Source organism: Polyodon spathula, chromosome 4 (genome assembly GCF_017654505.1).
Source record: "Polyodon spathula isolate WHYD16114869_AA chromosome 4, ASM1765450v1, whole genome shotgun sequence".
NCBI lineage: Eukaryota > Metazoa > Chordata > Actinopteri > Acipenseriformes > Polyodontidae > Polyodon > Polyodon spathula.
In genome coordinates, this window is record NC_054537.1 from 22,681,492 (window position 1) to 22,707,471 (window position 25,980).

General features: G+C 36.7%; 1 long non-coding RNA gene across 3 annotated transcripts; it reads left to right on the forward strand.

Annotated features, from left to right (window-relative positions):
* Nucleotides 1–20,433: 20,433 nt before the first annotated feature.
* Nucleotides 20,434–25,414, forward strand: LOC121314322. Of its 3 annotated transcripts, XR_005950094.1 has the most exons (4): nucleotides 20,434–20,479; nucleotides 20,943–21,025; nucleotides 21,785–21,888; nucleotides 22,945–25,414. It is a non-coding gene; the product is annotated as an uncharacterized LOC121314322 (long non-coding RNA). The 3 variants fall into 3 exon arrangements; XR_005950093.1 differs by lacking the exon at nucleotides 20,434–20,479 and having other exon boundaries at nucleotides 20,496–21,025; XR_005950092.1 differs by lacking the exons at nucleotides 20,434–20,479; nucleotides 20,943–21,025 and having other exon boundaries at nucleotides 21,282–21,888.
* Nucleotides 25,415–25,980: the final 566 nt, after the last annotated feature.

The following is a 25,980-nucleotide window of genomic DNA, read 5'->3' on the forward strand; positions in this document are numbered from 1 at the left end:
ATATATATATATATATATATATAAGTTATATATATATATATATATTATATATAATATATATATATATGGATGGGTTATATATTATATATATATATATATATATATATATAATATATTTATATATATTGATTAATATAATAAAGCGGAAGCGAGGTAGGGGCAAGGGATGAGTGGGCTTGTAATATACTCACCGAACATATATATCAATTGCTATTATGTGCTGGTGGGACCAGCATGATGAGTTGTTGTTTTTAAACCACCGTTTTGTTAAGTTAGTCGGTGTTAGGGTTTTTTTTTGTTTATCTTTTTTGTTTTGGCATAAAGTGCCGTGTCCTGCCTTTTTTGTCTGTTTAAACTGTTTATTTGCGATAAACCGACGCAAGCAAGCGTCTCATCATTTCACATCATCTGTCCTGTCTTTGTGTTCATTCCTTTCCTGGTTCTGACGTCACCCACTCGGCCGTCTTTGTGACACACCCCTGACCATGTGTGTGGTTTTCTTTCATACTTTAAGGTCCAGTTCGGGTTATTCTGATGCACACTCACAAATGGCAGAAAATGTAACTTTGCAGAAAGAATATATCTGTTGAATTGCTCCCTTTTGAATCCTCCCAGTTCCACAACCTGTTTATTGCTTTACCTTAAGCCACTGTGCTGCACTTTATCTTTTATAGTATATTATGGTCCAGATACCTGTAGGTTTCTTTTCATATTCACAGATTCATCATGTTACAGCATCCCAGCCTTCACATGTGTAGCCGGCAGGTTCAGTATGTTTTCTTTCAATCTGTCTGTCTTCTTTCACCATCTGCCTTTGCCCTCAGTCTCACAGCACACTAGGTGCTAGGTGCTATTATCACTCCTCTAAAGCTTTTGCATATACAAATAATGCCTCAAACTTTGGCTTGTCTTCATCTCTGGCACTGTCCTCCAGACATATTTTTCAGAGTTCTCAACCTTTTTTTTAAATCACGCCCCACCTTAGCATTTCCTTTTTTACTTGGAACACCCCCGCCACAGTAGTGAAAATTATAAATCACATATCATAAATCAATCAAACACAGTGAAGTATTTACCAAAATTCCATACCTAACTTCAATGCTAAAAATAAAAATGGATTATCCAATTAATGACGCAAGGAGGATGAAGTTCATCTGCAGTGTCAACAAAGGTAAGTCCAATTTCCAAATAACTTTCTTCATATTTCTCAGCTTTTTGGTTTTCAGGCAATGCACCTGCAGAATTGATTTGTTTTGTTTTTTCCAAGCACCATGAACTGATCCATTTTATGTACTGAACAAGAGTCCAGTCTGGCGGGAACAGAACTGTCACTGATTCTTAAACACAAAGTCACCAGACTGCTTTATTAAGCACAGTTTTCCAGCCTAAATAAGTGCCGATATCATTGGGGCTCACCCTACTGGTACAGAACCGTCAGATTTGAACATTAGCCCCTGTCAGCATTAGTGTTTTTAAAGTGGTTTGCATCCACATTAAACATAGAGGGGTAGTCTCTAATTTGGTTTTAGGCAAAATTGGGTTAGTTTACTTGATTCACCTGCGATCTGGATGCAAAGTGTGTTCAGGTTTCTTTATAGAATCTGCCAAAATCCCACACTGGTCCTGTCCCACACTGCTTTAGGTTGTTAAGACCACTTAGATAGAGAGATCCAGGAAGTGAACAATAACATGATAGTGAGAGGAAAGTGAACTTTTAATTAAAATTAATGTTACTTGTTGTATTGTCGATTAGCACTCAGTTCAGTGGTGCTTGTTGTGAGTAAACTCAACAAATTTAATATAAAATTGTCGACCATCTGGTTTTGGAGCAGACACACTGCAAAGCCATTGCGTTGCCATCATAGGCGCTGCAATCTCCTTTCTCGAAGCAGCTACACTTGGCTTTGAAATTTAAACATTAAATTCCTAGCCAACAGGGACAAACCAGCACTCTCGACAGAGCAAACCATATTTTTCCTTCCACGTTAAAAAGGGTGGCTGGCATACCACAATGCAGTTCAACAACAACCAGTTAATCTATCCTAGTTTCATGACTGCAGTCTAGAAACTCTAACTCAAACCTTGTTGGGCTAGTCATGAACTGTGTTGTGTCTGGAGTGCTACATATGGCAGCCACCTTGGGTCCTGGCTCTCGAAATGTACATTTTGGGTTGCATTCAAAAGTTTGGAGAGAGTTGTAACTGCATTTTGGAATCGTATCTAAGAGCAACAGCTAGAAAACCAAATACAACTGCTATCAAATCCCTAATAATAAGAAAGTTAGTTTACCTTACAAAGAAAGTACTGTGTGTTACCTTTCTCTTTGTGTATGCTGTTATTTGTTAGTGTGCTGGAGCTTTACTAAGTGTTGAATGCAACTTGTGTTCTGCCCATTCTTCCTCTTAAGTGTGTTTGACCAGGCTATGGTTTGCTCAATTGTTACTTTGGGACATAGGTATAGCTATTGCTTATCTTATAAAAATTCAGAATTCGGGCCTTCTCCCTCCTTTGCTGGCTCCAGACAAATGGGAATAAAAGAACAGAAAAGCAAAAGCAAAAACAAAAACAACAAGCAACAAAATACTGAATTAAATTAATTAAAAGTGTCTGAAATTAATCATATTTTCAACACATACATTAGGCAGTAGATTTAATATACATTAGATAAAACTGAATCAATTGGCAATATTGTGTTAAATTATTATTATTATTATTATTATTATTATTATTATTATTATTATTATTATTATTATTGTTGTTGTTGTTTAGGTATTTATGTATTTATTTTTTTTGTTTTTGAACTTAAAAATGTATTGATAGAATCGTCTTCTTACCTTAGTCTTTCTAAACCTTTGAAATGCACCTCAGGCCTTTTACTTGCATGCTTTTAAAAAAAGAGACATGAAAAGCACACAGGCTAAATATAAATAACATTTATTCTGGCCTTAAGCTTTTTGAATTATATATTTAACCACCTTTTTATTTCTGCTCAGGGTAATGTAATCATATATATACTTGGTTAATTTTATAGTTTTGCTATGATGGATTTTGCATTTGAATATGTTAAATGGATTTGTAAATATTGCCTTAAAGTCCCATATATAACCTATTTCACATTACAATCTGATTATATTTTTTTTAATTTGACTACATTGTAATTGTGATATATATTATATATATATTATATATATATATATATATATATATATATATATATATATATATATATATATATACAGTGCCTTGCAAAAGTATTCAGACCCCTGACCAATTCTCTCATATTACTGAATTACAAATGGTACATTGAAATTTCGTTCTGTTCGATATTTTATTTTAAAACACTTAAACTCAAAATCAATTATTGTAAGGTGACATTGGTTTTATGTTGGGAAATATTTTTAAGAAAAATAAAAAACTGAAATATCTTGCTTGCATAAGTATTCAACCCCCACACATTAATATTTGGTAGAGCCACCTTTCGCTGCAATAACAGCTTTAAGTCTTTTGGGGTAAGTATGTACCAGCTTTGCACACAGTGTCGGAGTGATTTTGGCCCATTCTTCTTGGCAGATTTGCTCCAGGTTGTTCAGGTTGGTTGGACGACGCTTGTGGACCGCAATTTTCAAATAGTGCCACAGATTCTCAATGAGATTGAGATCAGGACTTTGACTGGGCCACTGTAGGACATTCACCTTTTTGTTCTTGAGCCACTCCAATGTTGCTTTGGCCTTGTGCTTGGGATCATTGTCCTGCTGAAAGGTGAATTTCCTCCCAAGCTTCAGTTTTTTAGTGGACTGAAGCAGATTCTCTTGCAGTATTTTCCTGTATTTTGCTCCATCCATTCTTCCTTCAATTGTAACAAGATGCCCAGTCCCTGCTGATGAGAAGCATCCCCACAGCATGATGCTGCCACCACCATACTTCACTGTAGGGATGGTGTGTCTTGAGGCATGGGCAGTGTTAGGTTTGCGCCACACATAGCGCTTTGAGTTTTGGCCAAAAAGCTCTATCTTGGTCTCATCTGACCACAAAACCTTTTCCCACATCGCAGCTGGGTCACTCTCATGCTTTCTGGCAAACTCCAGACGTGCTTTCAGATGGTACTTTTTGAGTAACGGCTTCTTTCTTGCCACCCTCCTATACAGGCCAGTGTTATGCAGAGCTCTTGATATGGTTGACTGGTGCACCATTGCTCCACTCCCAGCCACTGAACTCTGTAGCTCCTTCAAAGTGATTGTTGGCCTCTCTGTGACTTCTCTCACAAGTCTCCTTCTTGTTTGAGCACTGAGTTTTGAGGGAAGGCCTTTTCTTGGCAGTGCCTGGGTGGTGTGATGTAGCTTCCACTTCCTGATTATTGATCCAACTGTGCTCACTGGGATATCCAAACACTTGGATATTATTTTGTACCCTTTCCCTAATCTATGCATTTGTATTACTTTATCTCTAACTTCTGTAGAATGCTCTTTGGTCTTCATTTTCCTTCAAATTCACAGCCTTACCAATGATCCTTCAACAGTGGGGTTTTTATCCAAAAAATGTGACAGCAACTTTAATAGTTCACAGGTGGAGGCAAATGGTAAGGTAATTGTGTCCTCGTTAGGGCAATTTCTTTCATCTGTGCAAACTGGGAGCTTCCACAGCACAGGGGTTGAATACTTATGCAAGCAAGATATTTCAGTTTTTTATTTTTTCTTAAAAATATTTCCCAACATAAAATCAATGTCACCTTACAGTAATTGATTCTGAGTTTCAGTGTTTTAAAATAAAATATCGAACAGAACAAATTTCACTGTACCATTTGTAATTCAGTAATATGAGAGAATTGGTCAGGGGTCTGAATACTTTTGCTAGGCACTGTGTATATATAATTTATACTTTTGTGCTGTAACTTTAAGAAATTTACAATCTTAAAGCTTGTTTTGAGTGCTTCCGCCAAAAAGCCCTGATTTCGAATCTTGACATCTGTGATGCCACTAGGTGAAAACACGAACCATAAACCATAAACATGCATGCATATGCCTATGGCATAAACAAAACAATCATACATACAGGTTATTGCACCTATTTTTCAATGGTTAAACTGTGTCAAAAATACATTTTGACAAAAAAACATTTTAAAATAGCTGCATCTATAAGACATTTCATACAGAGATTTTTGTTCTTATCCTGTGCACTAGTGTTCAATACTACTAGGCTATCCACTGTGCATAATCAGTTCTCTGTAAGTGTTGCATTTCTTTTTTTCAGATGTCAGATATTATTATTATTATTATTATTATTATTATTATTATTATTATTATTATTATTATTATTATTATTATTATCATAATTATTATTATACAGTATACCGTTATCAAATAAACTCTATGGCCTAAAACTACCCAAAGAAAATAAACATGAGCACGGCTTTCATATTGCTGATTTAATAAAAACAATAACATCAGAGTACTATAAACCAGTACAAACACATTGCCTGCTCAAGGTTTCTGATGCAGAAATCAAAAGAATGAATCCACTCATTCAGCTTTTTTTAGGTAAGCTTTCAATTTTCAATTGTATCTTTAAGGTAATGTTCATATGCACATTACTGGGTAAAGGCATCTGTCAAGAAATAATAATAATAATAATAATAATAATAATAATAATAATAATAATAATAATAATTGCAGTTAACAAGGAGTCTAGGTCTATTAAATTTCACGAAATCTGGGAAAATACAAGTGTTTATTTCATGAATGAAGTTGAAGAGCTATACGTGACCATGCAAGTCATCTGGGCCCTGTAATATAAACAATGCTTTGTTAATGAATTGAATTTGGAAATGGTAAACACTATTTGCAAAATATATATGGTACAACAAACCAATATAGAAATATTGTATTGCCATAAATTTACCTCTAACCGGGGTTAACTGTATACAAGAAAAACATTCAGAATTGCAAACCTGCAGACAAGGGCCGACCTTCAAGTCATGCCACAAATTTTCGTTTGGATTTAGGTCGGGGCTCTGACTGGGCCACTCAAGGACATTTACTTTTTTGTTCCTTAGCCACTCCAGTGTAGCTTTGGCTGTGTGCTTTGGGTCGTTGTCATGCTGAAAGTTGAACTTCTGTCCCATTTTCTGCTTTCTTGCAGAGGGCAGCAGGTTTTCCTCAAGGACTTCTCTGTACTTTGCTCCATTCATTTCCCCTTCTATCCTGACAAGTGCCTCAGTCCCTGCTGATGACAAACATCCCCACAACATGATGCTGCCACCACCATGCTTCACAGTAGGGATGGTGTTCTTTGGGTGATGCGCTAAGGCTTTGCATTTAGGCCAAAAAGTTCCATTTTAGTTTCATCAGATCACAAAACTTTTTCCCACATAGCTACAGAATCTCCTGAGTGTTTTTTGGCATACTTTAAACAGGATTCAAGGTGGGTTTCTTAAGTAATGGTTTCCTTCTTGCCACCCTACCATACAGGCCAGATTTGTGGAGTGCTTGGAAAATTGTTGTCACATGCACAATTTGATCAGTCTTGGCCATAAGCCTGTAGCGCTTGCAAAATCGCCATTGGCCTCTTGGTAGCCTCTTTGATCAGTCTCCTTCTTGCTTGGTCATCCAGTTCAGAGGGATGGCCTGATCTAGGCAGGGTCTGGGTGGTGCCATACACCTTCCACTTCTTAATAATTGTCTTGACCATGCTCCAAGGGATATTCAAGGCCTTTCATAATTTTTATACCCATCCCCTGATCTGTGCCTTTCAATAGCTTTGTCCCAGAGTTCTTTTGAAAGCACCTTGGTGCTCATGGTTGAGTTTTTGCTTTGAAATGCACTACCCAGCAGAAGGAACCTACAGGAACTTCTGAATTTATTCTGAAATCATGTGAATCACTACAATTTAACACAGGTGGAGGCCACTTAACTTGGTGTGTGATTTTGAAGGCAATTGGTTACACCTAAGCTAATTTAGGATTGCTATTACAAGGGGGTGGACACTTATCAAACCCAGTTATTTCAGTTTTTATTTTTAATTCATTTTCTACAAATTTCCAGAATTTTTTTAATTATGTGTAGTATGTGACACATACAATACCTATACTTTCAAATATCAATCTGAATATTTAAAAAATAGTTTTGTTCAGAGACAAAATTGATTCTCACCAATCTAAAAGACATTCTAGTGAAAAACAAAACATGACATTTGGCACACAGCACATTTAAATGGCTGGAACATTTGGTAAAGCTATGTTTTTATCAGTGACTAATGCTAATCATCAAAGTAAAAAAAATCTGCCATCTAACTGATGAGGTTATTTGGCAAGTAATCAGAAAAATGCGTGGGAGGTTAACAGTTGTTTGTTCTCTGAGAGAGGTTAATTGTTTTTCCTTTTACATAGATGTTTATTTCACACTGCATTGCGAAAGTGGTGTCCCCTGGGACCAATGGTATATATATATATATTATATATATATGATATATTATATATATATATATATATATATATATATATATATATATATATAAATTAACAATCACAAGGACAGTTTGCAAACAGAGATTTAAAAGGACAATGTGAAACCAGTAATATCCATGTGCATGAAAAAAAACCAAGATAGGGCAGGGGGATACAGCAGCAGCTAGACAGGGCATTAAGAACAGTCATTTACATTTACAGGCACTGATTCCCAATGGAATTTTTGGGTTGATTGGCTGAAGGTTGGTTGATAAATGAATGATTGGTTAAATGGTTCAATCTTGTAGTCTTGTTCACTTTTCTATACCCTGTTCTTTTTTTTTTTTTTTTTTTAAACCAAGATAGCCTTTTTGAAATGTCATTTCTCAGGATTGAATATGCCTTATATTCAGATGCTCTAAATATGTTTTTGCATACTATTGGCAGCATATGCAGCAAAATATGTAAATTGGGAACACCCACTGTATTTTTTTATATAGCTGTTAATGTTGTTTGTAGATGTTCATTGATTACACGATGTTATACAAACTAAATGCAATCATCACAATATATTACAATATTGTACCGTAACATGTTGGTAGGGTAAGAGCACACTAGCAGGTGTCCTTCCTGTAGTCAGGTCTGAATACAGTAGATCTTGAGAGTTAACAAATCCTTAACCGCCACTTAACTAAATTAAACCACCACAGTTTAAATTATAACACAGGTACCAACATGCATCTCTAAAACCGGGTATAAAGTGTCACTTCCCTGTCACAACGTATGATTTGTTCTGTAATGGAATTATCAACTTGCTGTGCAAATGTGAACAGTACATGAGAATCCCTGCTTGTGACAGATGTTCTTTAAAACAGAAATCACCCCAGAGAGAACAATATTCATCAATTAGTTCATTCATTCATTTATTAATTATCCATTCATAGATAAGATAGTAAATGAGAACCTAAGAAAAGTTACAGACCAGAGGAGTCGATTTGGCTCAGCAGTGCTTGTTCAGGCATCTCTTGATGGATCGGCACTGTTCGTGAAGTATAATGGAGCTGCTTAGAAGCACACTGCAATGCTGTGGTGCTGAAATTCACAGACATAGGCTGTCCTCAATGAGTGTGTTTCTCCTGACTAAAGGCTGATTTTGTTTTACTTAAGAAAATTGTTTATTTTGTTGTTTTTTCTGCCTTTTGAGATTTAGTGCCCTATTTATCAAATCTGTTCCCAAGTGCTTCCACACTCAAAATAACCAATCTGGCAGTTCAAAAATCATTTATTTAAAAAAAAAAAAACAGTCAATGCTCTGTGTCTCTGAGTCTGACTCATTATTATCAGTGATGACCCACGCAAGTAACATTCCCCCTGTTACAGACCCATACACAGGAAATTTGACATCACCCACAAAGAAGAGGTATAAAACATTACAAGTTTTCAGGATATAACTGCATACAAAATCTCCGACTGATTGGTTGCTTTGTGTTACTTCTTTGGGTCATTTTTTCTCTTGTGTCAACAAGGTAGTCTTATATTATGATTCAAGGGGGGAAAAAACAGAACCCCTTTACTGTATGAAGAAGAAGAAAAATTTGGTGTTTTTATAGCTTCCAGCATTTGTGATCTTCTGCGATGTTAAGAGAATGCAATAGGTGATGCTATCCAATGTGGCATAAGTCAAATAATGGCATCTCTACCAGCAAATTGTTGCCATCTGTTATATAATTTTGTGGTATATGGACTAAATACAGGTAATCCACGGCAGGCTATTCTGTTGTTTCATCTACAGCATGTGTAATCTTCTAAACAGACAACACTGCAGGTTTGATTTTGATTTCGATTTTTCAATCAAATGCCAGAATTTTGAAATATATGAAATTGAAGAGTTACTGATAAAAGCTCTAGTATTGTAGTCTTGATAAAGAGATCATGTTTGCATGAGCAAATGGTATGAGCTTATTTGAGATCATTAACATGTTTTCAAATGAAAACTCAATTGCAAAACCATTTTTAATGGCTCAAGATCCTTATGTAGGCACTTACTAAACCTTAAGGGAGTGATTTTGATCTCAACCAGGATGTCATAACAGTGAGTTAGAGCTTTTGTGTATGCTGTACAACAGTACACCATGGAGACAGCAAGACAAACTCTTTAATTGCTATATTTAATTGCTTTACCAAAATGCATTCCATGTCAGAGTAATGAAGAAAACTATTTTGTTTGTATATTTAACAAAGTGCTGTGGTTAAGTGTGTTTTTCAGAGCTGTTGTCTTCAATATGTTATGTACTGCAGTTCATTTACAGTATGTATCTATCAGATGCAGAGCTGTGTGTCATCGGCAGAGCAGTGAAAGCTAATACAATGTTTACGGATTATCTCACCCAGTGGTAACATGTACAAAGAGAAAAGAATGGGTCCCAGTATAGAGCCTTAGGGAGTTCCACAGGAAACCAATGAAAATCCAGACACAGAGTCTCCTAATGAAACAAATTGCTATTTGTGAGATATGACTTGAACCATTTTAAGGCAATACTGGACAAGCCAACCCAATTTCTGAGACGATCAATTAAATCCACTGTATCAAATGCAGCACTTAAATCTAAAAGAACTATAATAGATACACAGCTAAAATCTGCACTTAACAGAGATCATTCACCACTCTGATGAGCAGAGCGGAAACCCGAATGAAACTTTTAAAGCACTTTGTTACCCTTAAGAAATGAATTTCTGCTGGTTTGCTACTACTTTTTCTAGAACCTGAGCTACAAATGGCAGATTTGAAATAGGTTTGGTTTCTTAAGCAGAGGTTTAACCACAGACATTTTTAAGGCAGAGGGAACTACTCCTGCCATCAGTGAACTGTTTATTATATCCAAGATAATGCAGTGAAATCGTTGAAAATTGCTTTTTTGGTTGGAATTGGATCCAACAAGCAAGTGGAAGAATTAATTTGCATTACCAATTTAAAACGAAATTATACTTTGACAAAGTGCCTTTCATAACTGTGGCAGTATGGTCAATGATCTTGGGTGTTTTGAGCAGGAAAGCAGGCAAAGGCAGAAGAATTTGGTTTTGTAACCAAAAGGTTGTATTAAATCAAACAAAATATAAAACTCAGCATTATGCAGGAACTCAATAATTTCAACTGTATACTAGGAAACTAAATAAAACCTACAAAACAGGTAATACAGGTCCCATCGCTTCTTTAAGCAGGCTTATGCAGGCCTTAAAGCTCTCCCTTAGCCCAGGGGTGCCCAAAGTTTACAGAGCAGAGGGCTGCATAGCAAAGGCTACTGTGGGACCATGGGCCGCAAAGTGACCAAATTGTGTGGACTGAAAATTTCAAGTACCCTGCTGTCACATGAAATACACAGACACAGAACGGATGTATGTGAAATGATGATGGCACTTGCTTGCGCCGGTTTATTGTAAAATAAAACAGTACAAAAACAGACAGAAAAACAGGACACGGCACTTGAAGCCAAAATAAATAGACAAACAAAACGGACTAACACTTACACAAAACACGGTGAGCAGATTGATAAACAAGTATCGTGCTGGTCCTACCAGCACTCAATAGCAATTGTAATTCTAACTCTCCAACTCTCTCTCCCGTTCTCCACTCACCGAACATCCAACCGCGAGTATGTGAAAATATGTATCTATATATACTGTTGTGCTGGGATTCAATTACTAATTAATTATTCAATTGAATCCCAGCACATGAATTAATTATGTGCAACATTGTGCTCACATTTTAACTACTTTAAATGTACATGAAGTGATGTACAATCCCATGTCTAAATACAAATATACATTTTAAACACTTGTGTTACAGACCCGTTTATATCCTGTGTACCAATGAATATACATCAACATTTAACAAACCACACGCAACATAACAGATATTATACACAGGGTCGGGCACTTTGTCACACCTGCATTGAAGTCAATACCTGCATAAGACAAAGGTATACTGCTATTCCACTTTATTATTTGGTAGAATGATAGACTGTGATACGGGGCTCCTCCTAATTGCTTCACAATCACATTCTCTCTTGGCCTCTGTAGTTCTTATTGTACTGTAGTTCTAGGTGGCTGATTTGGCAGCAGCCAGTACTTTGTAAAGAGGTCTACGCTAGTTGATTTTGCATGACAGCAAAGCATACTTTCTTGGCATTGTTACTTAAATCCCACAACAAACCTAAAGGATAAGCTATGGCACCTACTTTATAACAAGAGAAAAAACTCTAAATTCAATAAGTCCATCATAAATTAAAGAAAACCAAAATACACAACAACGTGGTATTGCAACATTATTTATTACATTGCACATATGTGGTGCATCAATAATACAACTCTCAGTAACATTTCATTGTTAACTATCTTTAATTTTAAATGCACATGCAATTGCTATATAAACACATGCTATCAATCAATTGGAATTTCTGAAGCAATGTTGATACTGAAATTGGAATAGAAACACCTTTCACTAGTTGAGTGACTTTTAGACTTTTTCTTCAAAATACTTAGCAATTTGTCTGGGAGTCTGGAAACATGTCTACTACAGATTTGCTGAATTGGTCACATGTAAAGGCCTCTGCTATATTTGTTGCTTGACGTGTGAACTTTACTGTAGTTTGAATGACCGATTTCAGCTCCATGATTTTATATGGGTTTATTCAGGCAGGTTTAAAGGTGTGGTGCAGTGAACATTTTTCTTTTCAATCTGTTAGAATGTTAGTGTAGTTTAATGTTGGTTTAACGCTAAGTGGATTAAAAAAAGCAACCATCACTCATGACCCCTTGGTAAACGATTGCAGCTGCTCCTCCAGTCCGCGGCACCCGCATCGTTTCCCTTCTGGGTCAATGAGTTAATGTACTGAAGCTCTGTCCGTTTGCTAAATGAACGACTTCCTTCTAACACTAGGAACGCAGTGTTAGGCCAAGCAATCCAAGGTAACCAGTGTTCCCGTTACTTAGTTCCCTCATAGATTAGGAGGGAGATTTACCACCAAGAGTCATTGTCTTTCTGTCACAACGCCACAGTGATTTTTTTTTTTCACTGCACCCCACCTTTAATATCTAACAAGACTAAATGTAATTCTTTTAACATTACATAACATGGAAATATTGTGTAGGCCTACAGTTTGTAATTGACACCATCATATTTAACCAAAATGGTATATCCTATCAACTGAGCGCCACCAATCCTGTTTAATTTACACATCACAGCCCACCAGAAGTGGTATGTTTGTTTTTTATATGTACATCGAGCTTCTCAACTGCTGTCAAGGAAACCGCGTACACAGTCAGTGGCCACAGCAGCCTCGGCTAAAACTAAAAGCACCAGAGTTTCAGTTTGGCCAATAAAGCGCTGCTGTCTATGCTCTTCAACCCTTCCACTGCTTGGTGTCTAACTTCTCCAACACAAACTTTGTCCTTTAGATCCCCGTCGTACCATCTCCCAAGATTCATTGGTTTCTCAGACACTGTTGGCATTGCCTCACCATTAATGTAAAACCTTTTATCTACTACTTTACCTTTAATTATAGAGATGCTCCTTGAATTAGTGGGCTTGAATTGCATTCGTGCCCATTCAATGTTATTGGTTAATTTGCCCAGTAATTGATTAGTGCAGGCTACTGTTGTAGTCATGGTTGTCATGTCATCCATGTATGCTCGAATTGGTGGTAGTCACATTCCAAAAGCCAAGCGCTCTACTCCCACTACCCATTTTGATGCCCTAATAATTATTTCCATTGCCATGGTAAAAGCAAGTGGAGAAATGGTACATCCTGCCATTATTCCAACTTCTAGGCACTGGCATGTAGTGTTGAATTCTGAAGTTGAAAAATTAAATTGCAAATCTCCAAAGTAGGCTTTCACTAAATGTGTTATTGTTATTGGTACAATGAAATAATCAAATGCTGCCCAAAGAAGTTCATGTGGCACTGAACCATATGCATTAGCCAAATCCGGGAATGTCACATGAAGCTCTTTCCTCTCCTTTTTAGCTGATTGAATTTGTTGCCAGATTATGCTGATGTGTTCTAAGCATCCTGGGAAACCTGGAATGCCCGTTTTTTATACTGAAGTGTCAATGAAGCAGTTCTTTAATAGGTAGATTGACAATCTCTGAGCAATAATATGTCTTCTACTTTTAATCTATTTCCTTGTTCAGGAATCTTGTACTTCTCCACAGCAAAATAGCCACCCTGGTCCCTTCCGGTGCTTCCCTCGACACCTCTTGCTTCTTGAACTTTCAAAATGACAGCACATATTTTTAATCCAGGTATTTCGGTCTCCCTTTGGGTAATTAATATAACAGTTAAAAACCACACATGTAAAATATAAATAACAATAAATAGTATCATAAAATACAATAAAACAGTGAACAACTATTATAAAAAGTGTACTAATTATAACCATAAAAAAACACCTTGTAATAAAACTATTTTTATATTATTTTTTGGTCACTTTCTGACATGAGTATCTCTAAAGTTAGCATTATGGAAGGTTTAATAGTCATGGATGTTCAATATTACTGATAATCATTCATTGAAATTTACAGAGCTATCCTTCTTGCTGTTCTCCGAGTTGGTTCACCAGGTGTCAGAGTTAACAGGCCACGAACTGAAATCAAAGCAATTTTGTTGACAAATGTAAGTGAAAAAAAAGGATTTGTTTTACCCTCAATAAAGAGAAATAATGTTATTTGTTTTTTAAACACTTTTATTGATTGCTTTGTATTATTAACAGAATAACTTTAATCACATTTTTCTGAATACGTACTTTTTGTAGTTGTTTAATCCTGGTGTATGACCATCCAGTTAATCTTTCAAAGTGAAGTGGCAGCTAGCTACAATGCACTAGTGGACTATTCTCTTACAAGTGTAAAGATACAATTTAGAAAAGATTAAACCATACAGAACTGAGTAATAACTGCTTTTCATATAGTTACTGTATATCACATTTTGAAAAAGAAAATGACACATTTGACCTTTGCTGCCCGCTTCCTAAAATTCTTACTTGGGTCCTTGGGCCCACTTCAATTAACTTTAATAAGAATTATAATAAAATTAAAAACAAAACATTGATACCACTTTTGAAAGATTCTTCTTTAAAGTCATGCTTCACAAGCAGTTCAGTACAAGCGACTCAATTCAATACACTTTTAAGTAACTAACAAACACTTAGGGGAAATACAAGGTCATACAGTAAATGTGGAACTTTAATTATTTCGATTTGTCATTGACAATTTGTTAAATCAATATTGCTATAGTTTTGGGGAGTTTATTGCAGAAAAGATTAATTTTGCTAGCTAATGGAATTGAGATCCTACAATAACACTTGCTATCAGTGATGAATGTATCTTGATACAGCGTGTTATCAACTTTTTATTCAAGAACTTGTTGGTATGATTATTGGAAACAACAGCCCACATTTGGAGTATGGCATAAATGTTTGTGGTGATAATAAGAAGATAACTTTTGCGACAGTGTAGATTTCAAAACATTATCTCAAGAATATTAATAATAATCATGATTGACACTCAGCTTCAGATAAGCCTGTCTCAACACAAGAACACAATTGCAGCAGAACTATTACGGATTTGACTGGTTAACCTTCACACTCCAATCACAGGTTTATGAATCAGAACACACAATGAATTCAATACATCATTGAAGCCTTATGATTCTCTCTCCTCCCAGTTTCAATGCTACTCGTTATTTTTAGTATTAAAGCTATAATATGAGATGGTTGTAAAAGAGACACCGTAGAACTGCAAGTAATAGAGAAGTACTGCATGTCTGGTCTGATAAAAATGGGCACAATTTTTTCTATCAATTAAGACATGCAATTAAAATCGAGATTAACTGATAGAGATTTTTTTTCAAATCTCAAAATTAATCAAGATTAATTGGTGTAATTGTTTGGCAGCCCTAATAATTATATAAGTGTGAAAATGATAGCTTTGTAGTGATGTCAGACCAGGAAATGATGGATACACAACAGGCAGTACTGCGGGCTATACAGCTGATGCATGTAGTTATTGAAAATAAATAGTTTTAACAGAAACACAAAACACTGTTATCAAAGCAAACGGCGCGATGGCCAAAACAAACAGGCAATAAACAAGCAAGTATCGTGCTGGTCGAAATTCAGCACGAATAGCAATTGTAGTTATTTCTCTTTGTAAGTGTACTCATGTCTTGTTCTTACTCTATGAACACCCAGCGATCCATGCCTCTTTTATGTAGTTGTGCCGGGACTCTGTTGTTTGCTAATCATTCAATCAAGTCCAGGCACAGTCTGCACGTGAACTGCTTGGGCAGGGAAGGCAATTAACCCTTCCCTGCCAACTTTAAACACCAATTCCTAAATACATGTATACAATTTAAATAATAATACACACCACAAAACATCAAATACGCACAGGGGTGAAGGTACCCCATCACAATAAGCCATACAATTTTTATTTTTTAGCCTTTTCTATACTTGTGTTAATGAATTAGATTTATTCACTTGTTTTAACCATTTGTAACATTATGGAATACTTGTTGTATTGCTAAAAAATGATATACCGTTATTTGAACCCAATGTAAAGTTACTACCAAGAAATTATCAGTGCAACTTGAGCGTATTTGAATTCTGCATATATACATTTTATGACAGCTGACCTCTACTGTAGATTTTATTTGTATTATACAACTGAAATCTTGGTAAAGAAAATGGCATATTGGATATTACAATAAAGTTTCCTTGGGTGATTGTTGATTTGCGATGTGTCCTTGACTTTTAACACCTCTCTTTAATCCACACAACAATGATGAACAGGCATACAAGGACACACAGCGATTCACTAGGAATGTGATCAAGATCATTGACATGGATTTTTCCTCAATGTATTTGTAATTTTGTCAGACTCTGCTCACACTTTATGTACAATGTACACTTTCACACATTTGTATGCATATAAAATGTTCTTATAATACTGGAAGTGTTCAGTGGCTCCTTCTAATCATGTTGAGTTTATCGCGAAGACAAGCAAAGAGTGCCAGAGAAAATGCATGATTAGAGGAATTCACTGAACAATTAATTATAAACAAATTGTGTATTGGGGTGGTCTATTGTAATTTGAAAAGCTTAATAAATAAATAATGAAGTGTTACATACATGTATAATACTAACAACTACAAACACAAAAGGGCACTTCAGACGTATTCATTTATAACCTACAATTGTACATACAAAAGTAGATTTCAGCATAAGAAAATCATGTCTAACAAATATACATAGATGGCTTACGGTATTTTATTTATTTTTAACAAAAAACGATTGCAGAATGCACATTAAAAGAGTTACATTAAGCTGTGCCAAAATATCACCCAGAATGAGGGGAAATGACAAGTGGGTTTTAATTTAATTTAATTTTGTTTACTCCGTGACGTACGATTTATACCCACATGCCAGATAATTGTAAATCAGCATTTTATATGTGAAATGTTCTTTAAAAGTGTTCTTTCTGCATGACAAAATGCACAATTGTGAATGAAGTTTACACATTATACACAAAATAGATATTCCCATTATTTTTTATATCCATGTGGCTGAGAGAGCTGACTCCATGTACGCTAGTAGTTTCCATAACAGTAAATTATGCTTCCATTCATTTTTCTTGATCTCGTTAACATGCATTTTGATTAACAAGTTCCCCTTATGTAGTCATTGAAACAGGAAGTGATGTACGTGACCTGTGACAATTAAGCTTTTTTAACAAGAAATGCATTCATTAACAACCTCATCGACTCAATTTCAAAGCATTAACTGACTGATTTAATTAACACATTTCGTTTGAAAATCACTTGCTACCAAACCTCTCATTACTATACCACGAGTTCGATACAATAACACTGGCTTTTGAAAATCCTGCCCATTACTTCCATAGAAGTATGACACTTTATAAAATGGCTTTTCCCTATTCAGGCATTTTATCCACATTAGTCTCATTAAAATGGATCAGTGAGTAAAGATTCACATTTTGGATAAGGACATAGAACGGGATATAAATACTGCATATTTGTATTATTACTATTGCTAATAATATTACTTCATTAGAACCAGCATGTATTCTTTGTTTTTTTTTTTTTTTTTTTTTTTTTTTTTATTTCAAGTCTGTGTCTCAAACAACAACAGTGAAATAGTTGTCTAGACAATAAACTGATCTACAGTTTTCTCCAACAAGACAGTTTGAACATTTTTAGTACTGGTTTCACAAAAACTGATAAGCACTTATCTAAGCTTACCTAAAGCAAAATTAGGCAAACCAAGAGATATGAAAATAGTTTCCATTTAAATTTGTGTTTACTCTTATTCAGTGTAATTTCCTTTTTCCAGCTACCTGGCTAACTGATACTGCTAAAACCAAACATTCTCATTCATACTTAAATTACACCGTGTAACAATTTTTTTTTTTTTTTTTTTGTTCCTGAGTAGTAAGTGTTATTTCCTAATTGCTTATGCCTAGGTAATACAAAAGTGATACAAAAGATTTAGAAGTGAGTAGTTTTTCGAGATTTTTATATATATATATATATATATATATATATATATATATATATATATATATATATATCATTATTACAGTCATTGGATTGGTTAAAACCTCGTCATGGGAGGAAATATAGATTTAACTATTCCCCTCACATACTTACACCACAGCAGGTTTGACAGACTGTTTTTATACAGTTATCTGCATTTACAGATCACCTTAATTGACAGGAGATTGTCCAGACATACTGTGGGCTGTAGGGCACTGATTTGCTTTTGTATTTATCAAACAGGGGTGCAAATGGATACATCTATTGTTTTTCTATGAAAATATATTAAACCAGTCTTAATTGTATACAATAATAATACCATGGTTATTTCATGTGGCACAAGAGACAATCAAACTATATTAAGTAAATCACAGTAATATCTAACGGCAACTCAAAGCAATACTCAATGTGACTATGTTCCTGGTTAGTTTTACCATAAATGTTTTAAACTATCAGTTTTTAAAATAGCTGCTATGTGAATCATGGAATCATACAATTAAATCACAGCAGATTGCAATATATACTTATTTTGTTAGAATTGTTTATGTTATAGAATGAGGGGCGTAGACAGCATTCAGGTGCAACACATTTACTTATTTTTATTCACAGCTGCCTGCAAAACAACAAGAAAAGTTATCTTGAACTTTATGGTACACAATACCCTTTCTTGTTTTCATACACTCTGACCTCTGTGCTGTCTGTTCAGTGACACCACTGTTTGTATGACCTACAGCACCACCTACTGACGGGAAGCTGTATGAGACCCCTATGTTACTCAAAATTAACTATTCCAAATGCAATGATTATTCAATTTGTTTCTCCTTTCAATTCTATATTTTTAGTGGCACCTATTTTCCTTAACCATTTATGTGCCACACATATCATCTTGCTTGGTGTTTATAATACTGTCACCTGCTAGCCTAGTGTTTTGAAATGAAATTACAACTGGAATATGTATATATATTTTAAGGTTCTGTAGTGGTCGTCACAGTCGACATTATTTTTGTTGGCATTTTCTTTGCTGATTTATCTTCAATTATTATTATATTGTATGTAAATATTGAAAGATCTATAAACATCAGATGTATTTAACCCTACCATGAAGGTTTAAATTAGGCACAAACAGCCACCCCTTGCCAAGGTTCAATTCAACTCAAATAATGTCCAAATAATATACATTGCTCACCCTCCTTTCCAGGGTTTCCAAGCTTTGCTACAGTACAGAATGAAGAAATAATATTAAAACTAACAAAGCAAATTCAACATATCATCACTTCAAAATAACCACTGTAAATGTACGTTGTGCACATTGGTTTTGTTTTGCTTTTGTATTTATTATATTATTTTGTTTTTTCACTTTTGTTATGTTTCATATTTTATTGTGTTTATTATCCAAAGGGAGGCACGTTGTTGCTTATTTTGTATTGCTGTGTGTAGCAGGGGGAGATCTGTGCTGACTCTGCTAACGTGTTCACAGGGCTGCAGGAAGAGGGCGGCAGTCGTCCAACAACCGCCTGTGAGTCATGGCAGTGACACAGGGAGGTGGGAAAGTGGGTGTGTGGACTTTCCCCCTCTCTGAATGGCTGAGAGGCGAGTCTTGGGAGATTGTTGGCCCTATAAAATAATGCTCCACTGTTTCCTCAGGTCTGTCCTGTTAAAACGCATCGAGAGTGCGGAAGCACTGGTCCAGGACCGGGAATCAGCCGGGAGAAAAAGAAAGAGTCTCACAGCGAGACAGTGAGAGTGGGGAACCCTTGGGCAGACCCTGAAGCATTGTAAAAGAGCAGGCTAGTTAGCCGGCAGTGTAGGACGGTGATCCGGGTCACACGGGTAGTGACGACTGGGATATAGCTGTCACGTGCAGCACCTTTTCTTTGTTGTTTTGCTACTGTTTTATTTTCCCTGTTTCTTTGTGCCTTCTGTTTTGAATTATTGTTTCGAAGCACCTGCAAGGGCGCCGGTATTGTGTACCATCGCTTTGTATGCCCGTGGTTCTGTTTACCATCGTTGGTAAATCAGATCACAGACCCACACCGCCATCTGCGGGACAAAAGAAAAAATAGCAACCCGAAATAAAACTGGGAACCTGTGCGGTGTTGCCAAATTCACCTGTTTGTCTCCTGTGTCAGTGAATTACCCACCACCCTTCCACACTGTGTTTAAGTTATTTATTAAGTATGTGTTATTATTTAAAATACAGCACAGGTGATTAGAGGGAGAAAATAGTGCCATTCCCCAATTCTAAATGCAGTCAGATGTGTTCCATTTGCACCAATTAACTATCATTCACAGTCCCTTATAAAAAGGGAACTAAAAGTACAGGAAGTGGGTGTGTGGTTCCAGGGGAAATTGAATGGAGGACACAGGAAGTCGGCCATTTTGACAGACAGACCTGGATGATAAACAACAAGGATTATTTTGAACTGTAAAGGTAATATAGACAGATAAAGACATGACAGCCTAATGGAAGGAAAGACTGGTCAGAAACTGATAGCAAAGCTAAGTATTTATCCTTGAATTATACTGCTGAAGTGACATTTTTTGAGTAAAAGATATCTTTCTGTGGTGAATGACAAATGATGCAGAAATAAAGATACTTGGCAGAAATATTTAGATGTACCAGTATTAATTGTGGTTCATGAAAAGGTGTTGTACTGATTCCCTTCATTGCAACCCACTCCATGATAGACACCCCGGAGGAGCAAACAGGCACCAACATAGGGACAGACTGCCAGCTCCCTGAGCACATCCGAGATACAAGGTCCTACCCTACTTAAGTTAAGTACCAGTTGGCAGGTCAGAACACCAAAGCACTGCAGTGGAGGCCGAGATCAGGGTGTACATAGTGAATGACCAGGGACACAGAAGGAGTGCTATTTGTTCTTCCATTGCAGGATCCTGCATCGTGGTGCTGGAGAGGGGGAGATCCAGTCTGAAGGAAGCTGAATACAACCCTTGCACCGGGACAAACAAATGGGTTAGTACGTTCTTGGTTTGGTCACCTTCAACTTTCCTTTTCCTTGGTGGTGTTTCTGGCGGGACTAGGGTTGCAACGAAGGGTACATTTTGACCTTCGAAGGTTCGGAACACATTTCCAAAGGAATGTTCAAACATTCGATGGTACTAATTTGCATAATTTTCTGGGACGTCACCATAGCTACTTGTTTTTATATTTGATTGAAAATCCTATTTTACACGTAATCCATATAAATTGAATAAAACATTCACATGTAGTTTATAAATTTGTTATATAAAACAGTAATGATGTTTTTAGAGTTAAAATCAAAATACAAGTTTATTTACACATGCTTCTTGTGATATATAGAGTAAGCTTGCAATGCAGCAGCACCAACTGCAGCGGACTTAGGTAAAACAAAGCTTTATTTAACAATTACCATTCCAAGTAGGTTAACAGCCACAGTCAAATTGTACTACTATAAAAAATATTAATAATAATAGGGCAGCAGAAGATTGCAGTGGATGGTTCGTAGATGGCCTCTGCCATTCTCGAAGTGCACGTCATACACCAGGCTTCCATCGCTCTTCTGTATAGATCTGGTTCTCCCAGTATGAGTGGATTTTTCTGGGACCTTCTTTCTCGCTCATATTCCTGATCAAGACTCGGCTACCCACTGACAGCTCTGCCCCATAGGTTTTCCAGTCATACAACCTCTTTCCTTGGGCAGCCTGTTTGGCCATGCACCTGTTGACTATGTTGTAGGCTTCCTTCATTCAGGTCTTCCAGTTCTCGACATGGTCATTGTATGATCCCTCTCCACCAGTCCTGTCCAGCCCGAACAGCAGGTCTATGGGGAGCCATGGTGTCCTCCCATTTGTATGGTAGGTCTCATTTTGGGTGCAGTTGTATGTGTGAACAACTCAGGGCAATTAGGTCTTCCAGTTGCATTTATGTTCCTCTGTCAGGGTCCTCAGCATCCCAAGCAGCGTCCGATTAAAACTCTTTGCCTGGCCTTTAACTTGGGGGTGGTATTGTGTGGTGTGAGAACCCTTGATGCCACTACACTACTTCAGCTGGGCCATAAGCTGATTGTCAAACTCCCTCACCTTAGCTGTGGTGAGCACATAGGTGAGCGGGATATTGTATGTATAGACTGCAAGGGGGGGGGGGGGTTCTGTTCATTCAGTGGGGCACCTGCTTGGTAGTTGGCCCTTTCCCGCCCATTTGCCCTTCCTCTGGGTAGTTTATTTGACTGCAGTAGTGACTGCTCAGTTTGTTTCCCCACCTGCAGGCCTGCAAGCAAGTCATAAAGGGGCTTTGCAATGCACAAGAAGTTTAGTATGTAAGCCCTATAAATCAACAGGAAACCTTCTGCAGTTCTCCTACTGTGGCTGTATTCTTAGTCTTCAATCTCTGGAATGGGGCTATTTCTTCCGGATCCATTGTGTAGCCTTCTGCTGCTACCACTCTTCCCAAAAACATGTGCTGGAACAGATCGCACTTGTTGGGAGACAACTTCACGCCGTGCTGCTGATATTGCTGTAGAATGGCTTGGGTGTGGCTGTGGCAGAGCACAGCTCTGCTCTTTAGAAATTGGCAGGGATGGGGTTAAATTCCCCTACCTGCCTGGGTTCATTGTGTTCAGGTGGCTGGGGTTGATTAGATGATTAGTTTAACGATCAATCAGCACCCAGCCACCTGACATAAAAGGAGGCCTCTGCTTCCCATTAAGGAGGAGGGAGCTGAGGAAGCAGGTTGGTTTTTTGGTTGTTTGGAAAGTTTGAATCCAGTGAAGGCACTGCCCAGCCTGGAAATTGTTATTTTTGTAAGTTTTGCTTTTTGTCTTTCTTTTTATGTTTAAATTGTTTTGTTTTGGCCCTTGTGCCCTTTCATTTTTGTGTTTATTTATAATAAATTAGTTTTTTTTTTAATTGCAGACTGTTTCTGGGCCTCTATCCACTCGCCAGCCTGCCACAGTGGCATACAACTGGAGTTCATTACTCAGAGTTGCTTGGAATCCTACTACCTTTCCGAGTCCTGTAGGTTTTGACCTGCAGTATTTGTTTGTTCAAGATTGAACCTGTAGCTTCTGCATGTGATTGTATTGCTCTTTTTGGCTGAAGATTACCTGGAGAAGACAGATTTATTATATTGAATAAGTAAACAAACCTTACAGAGTGAAAAGGGGAGGAGTAACAAAGAAAATTAATATATTTGTAGCTATATGATCTTTAAGTCCAATTACCTTAAAAGTGTAGTGAACACAATCTGATAGCTGAGTCAGAAAAATACATCACCATACTTCTCATCATACTGAGGTAGCAACTTAAGATACATGGCACCGAAGGCACTTCTACACAGCTCTCTACCCTATGGAGTACAATCCAGTAGATGGCGCTAAAGATCATCTAAGTTTCTTAAAGTTACGATAACCAATCAGTGAAGGACCAGCCATCAAACTCAGAGGCTGAGGCTGTGGCTGTGGCTTTATATCAGTCTAGTGAACTCTGAGAGCTTCTGAAGAGAGTCCAACTGTGAATTTGAAAAGTTAAATCAGGAAGTGTCTCATAAGCAATCAAACCATCTGCTTACATACCCAGGTATTTGAATGTTAAGTTACATTCTTCTACCTTCTACCAGATGTCAATTTGTTTTGCTATAGCACTGGATATTGTGTAGTTTTAGTTTTCACACTTTCTTATCCTTTTCTACTGTGGCAGAGCAAGAGCTCTGTCTATAAATAGTGTAGTGTTTTGTGGTGTTTTGATGGTGGTTGGCAAGGACTGAGTTAATTCCTGTCCCTGCCAAAATCATGTGAGAATGTGGCTGCTCCTTAATTGAGAGGAGAGGAGTTTGGTGAGTGTACACTGTGTTTTTTTTTACTTTTGTTTCTGCACATTTTGTTTGTGTAAAGTTCAGTGCAGGCTCTGCCCAATCTGAACAGTTTTTGTGCATTTCGTAAGATGTGAAAGTTAATGTTCAGCCTACTTTTTTGTGTTTGTTTAAACCTTTTTCGGCCCGTGTGCCTGTTTATTTGTTACTTTTTTCCTGTGTTTTGTTTAAAGTTTGTGTTTATTAAAGTGCACATCTATGCTTTATACTGTGGTTTCCTGGCTTCTAAGTCTCTGTCTCGCTGCTGTCCTGTCAAAAACAAAAAATGTGTGTCTTTAATATAAGTATCTAGTACCTATCAATATGACTGTGTATATATAAGGCGTGGGAATATAATCTTTTATGCATGATACTATCTCTATAAAACTATGTACTATACAGAGTCAAATATGTACCTCAGTATGTCTATGTATATAAAGTATCTTGTCCTTCGTATTTGTACCCTATGATTCAATGCCTCATGTAGTAGCAGACACATCAAGCATAGGAATGCTTACATGTTGGATTGTGTAATACAACAGAACTGTGTATTGTGATTTTCAGAGTAATTTCCTTTCAAATTAGGTATTGTGAAACCAAAAAAGCATTCAATTAAAAATAAAATAATTAAACAAAAACAACGCTCGCAGAGCAAAATACAAGTGTATACAAAATGTCTCGTAACACAAAAACAAGCGCCTCCACCCAAACACAAGTGCAGTGCTTGTCTTTCCAGCACGCGTAGCAATTGTTTACTTTTGTTTTCATTTCCAAGCTTTCTCTGCTCGCTCACAATCAAAGGCAAAACACCTTGGAAGTGTAAAAGCTGCAGTTTTACCCTTTGTGTATAATTGCTGACAGAAACTTTTTCTTTTCTATATGGCAAAACAAATAGGGATTTTACCCTTACAAACACATATATGTATATAGTTATATATTTCTTGTATATATTTATTTTGTTAGTTCTGTTCTGAAAGGCACTTTTTTGGTAAAAAAAAAAAAAAAAAAAAAATTGAAAAACACTAACAATGTTCGCACACTCGTATTTTCTAATCAAATTGTAATTATGAAGCGCCATTCACATCTAAGGCATCTCAAGGCGCTGTACAGCAACAACAATTTATAATCAAATACAATCCAAACAACACAAACTATACAGGAAAACAACATTTAAAAAGACAGTAAAGGCACACCAGGTTAGAAAGCTCAATGTTTAGAAGTAAGACTTAAGGTTAGATTTAATAGCTGTAACAGTCCCAGCCTCCCTAACAAAGGTAGGCATGGCATTCCATACCTGAGGTGCTCTGTGATAGAAAGCTCTTGCCACCATTTTAATTTTACTCGCCCTTGGGACACTCAAAAGACCTGCGTCCTGTGATCGAAGTGAATGACTGGGTTCATATGGGGTGAGCAACTCTTGTAAATGGTTATTTTGTTCTATTGGGATAAAATTTTGTGTGCAACTTCCCAAAATATTGAACTTTGGGAGCTGTAGTTGTATGCATGGTACAGATGTATTTTATTTTACTAAATTTTTGTAAAGTTTAGAATTTTATTTCCCACATTTTTTCCCCTTTTATATTAATATAATAAAGGTCAAGGATGAGAAATTTGGTAGAATTTTGTGTTTTTGAGTGTGAGTTAAGTGTACCGTACCCGTGGTTTATGTTCATTTGCTTCAAATCGTCAAATTTGGACAAACTTTTTTTGTTTCTCCAGTTCTTCCTGAAGACTTCTATCTGCCCACAGAGAAACTAGATCCTGAGTACAGAGGCTGTACTTTACTCTTATCACAGTCGTTGCCCGCTGTGTTTTTTTTTTTTTTTTCTGGAGTGTAATGACTAATGCAACCTAATGATGAAAATCCTTAACCCCGCCCCTGGCTTGGCTCAGCTCACAGCCGGATTCAGATGTTTTGTGAGGTTTGACAAACAGCCAGTGGAGAACCACCTGTACCCGTACTGTACCAAGCCCTCACAGGTTGCTCTCCAAAGGGGACGCAGCCGGAGCGCTGTGTTTTTGTTTGTTTATTTGTGTTGCAGATGACTAGCGAGTTGGGAGCTGCAGACATGAAGCCAGCACAGGCCCCAGAGCAAGACTAG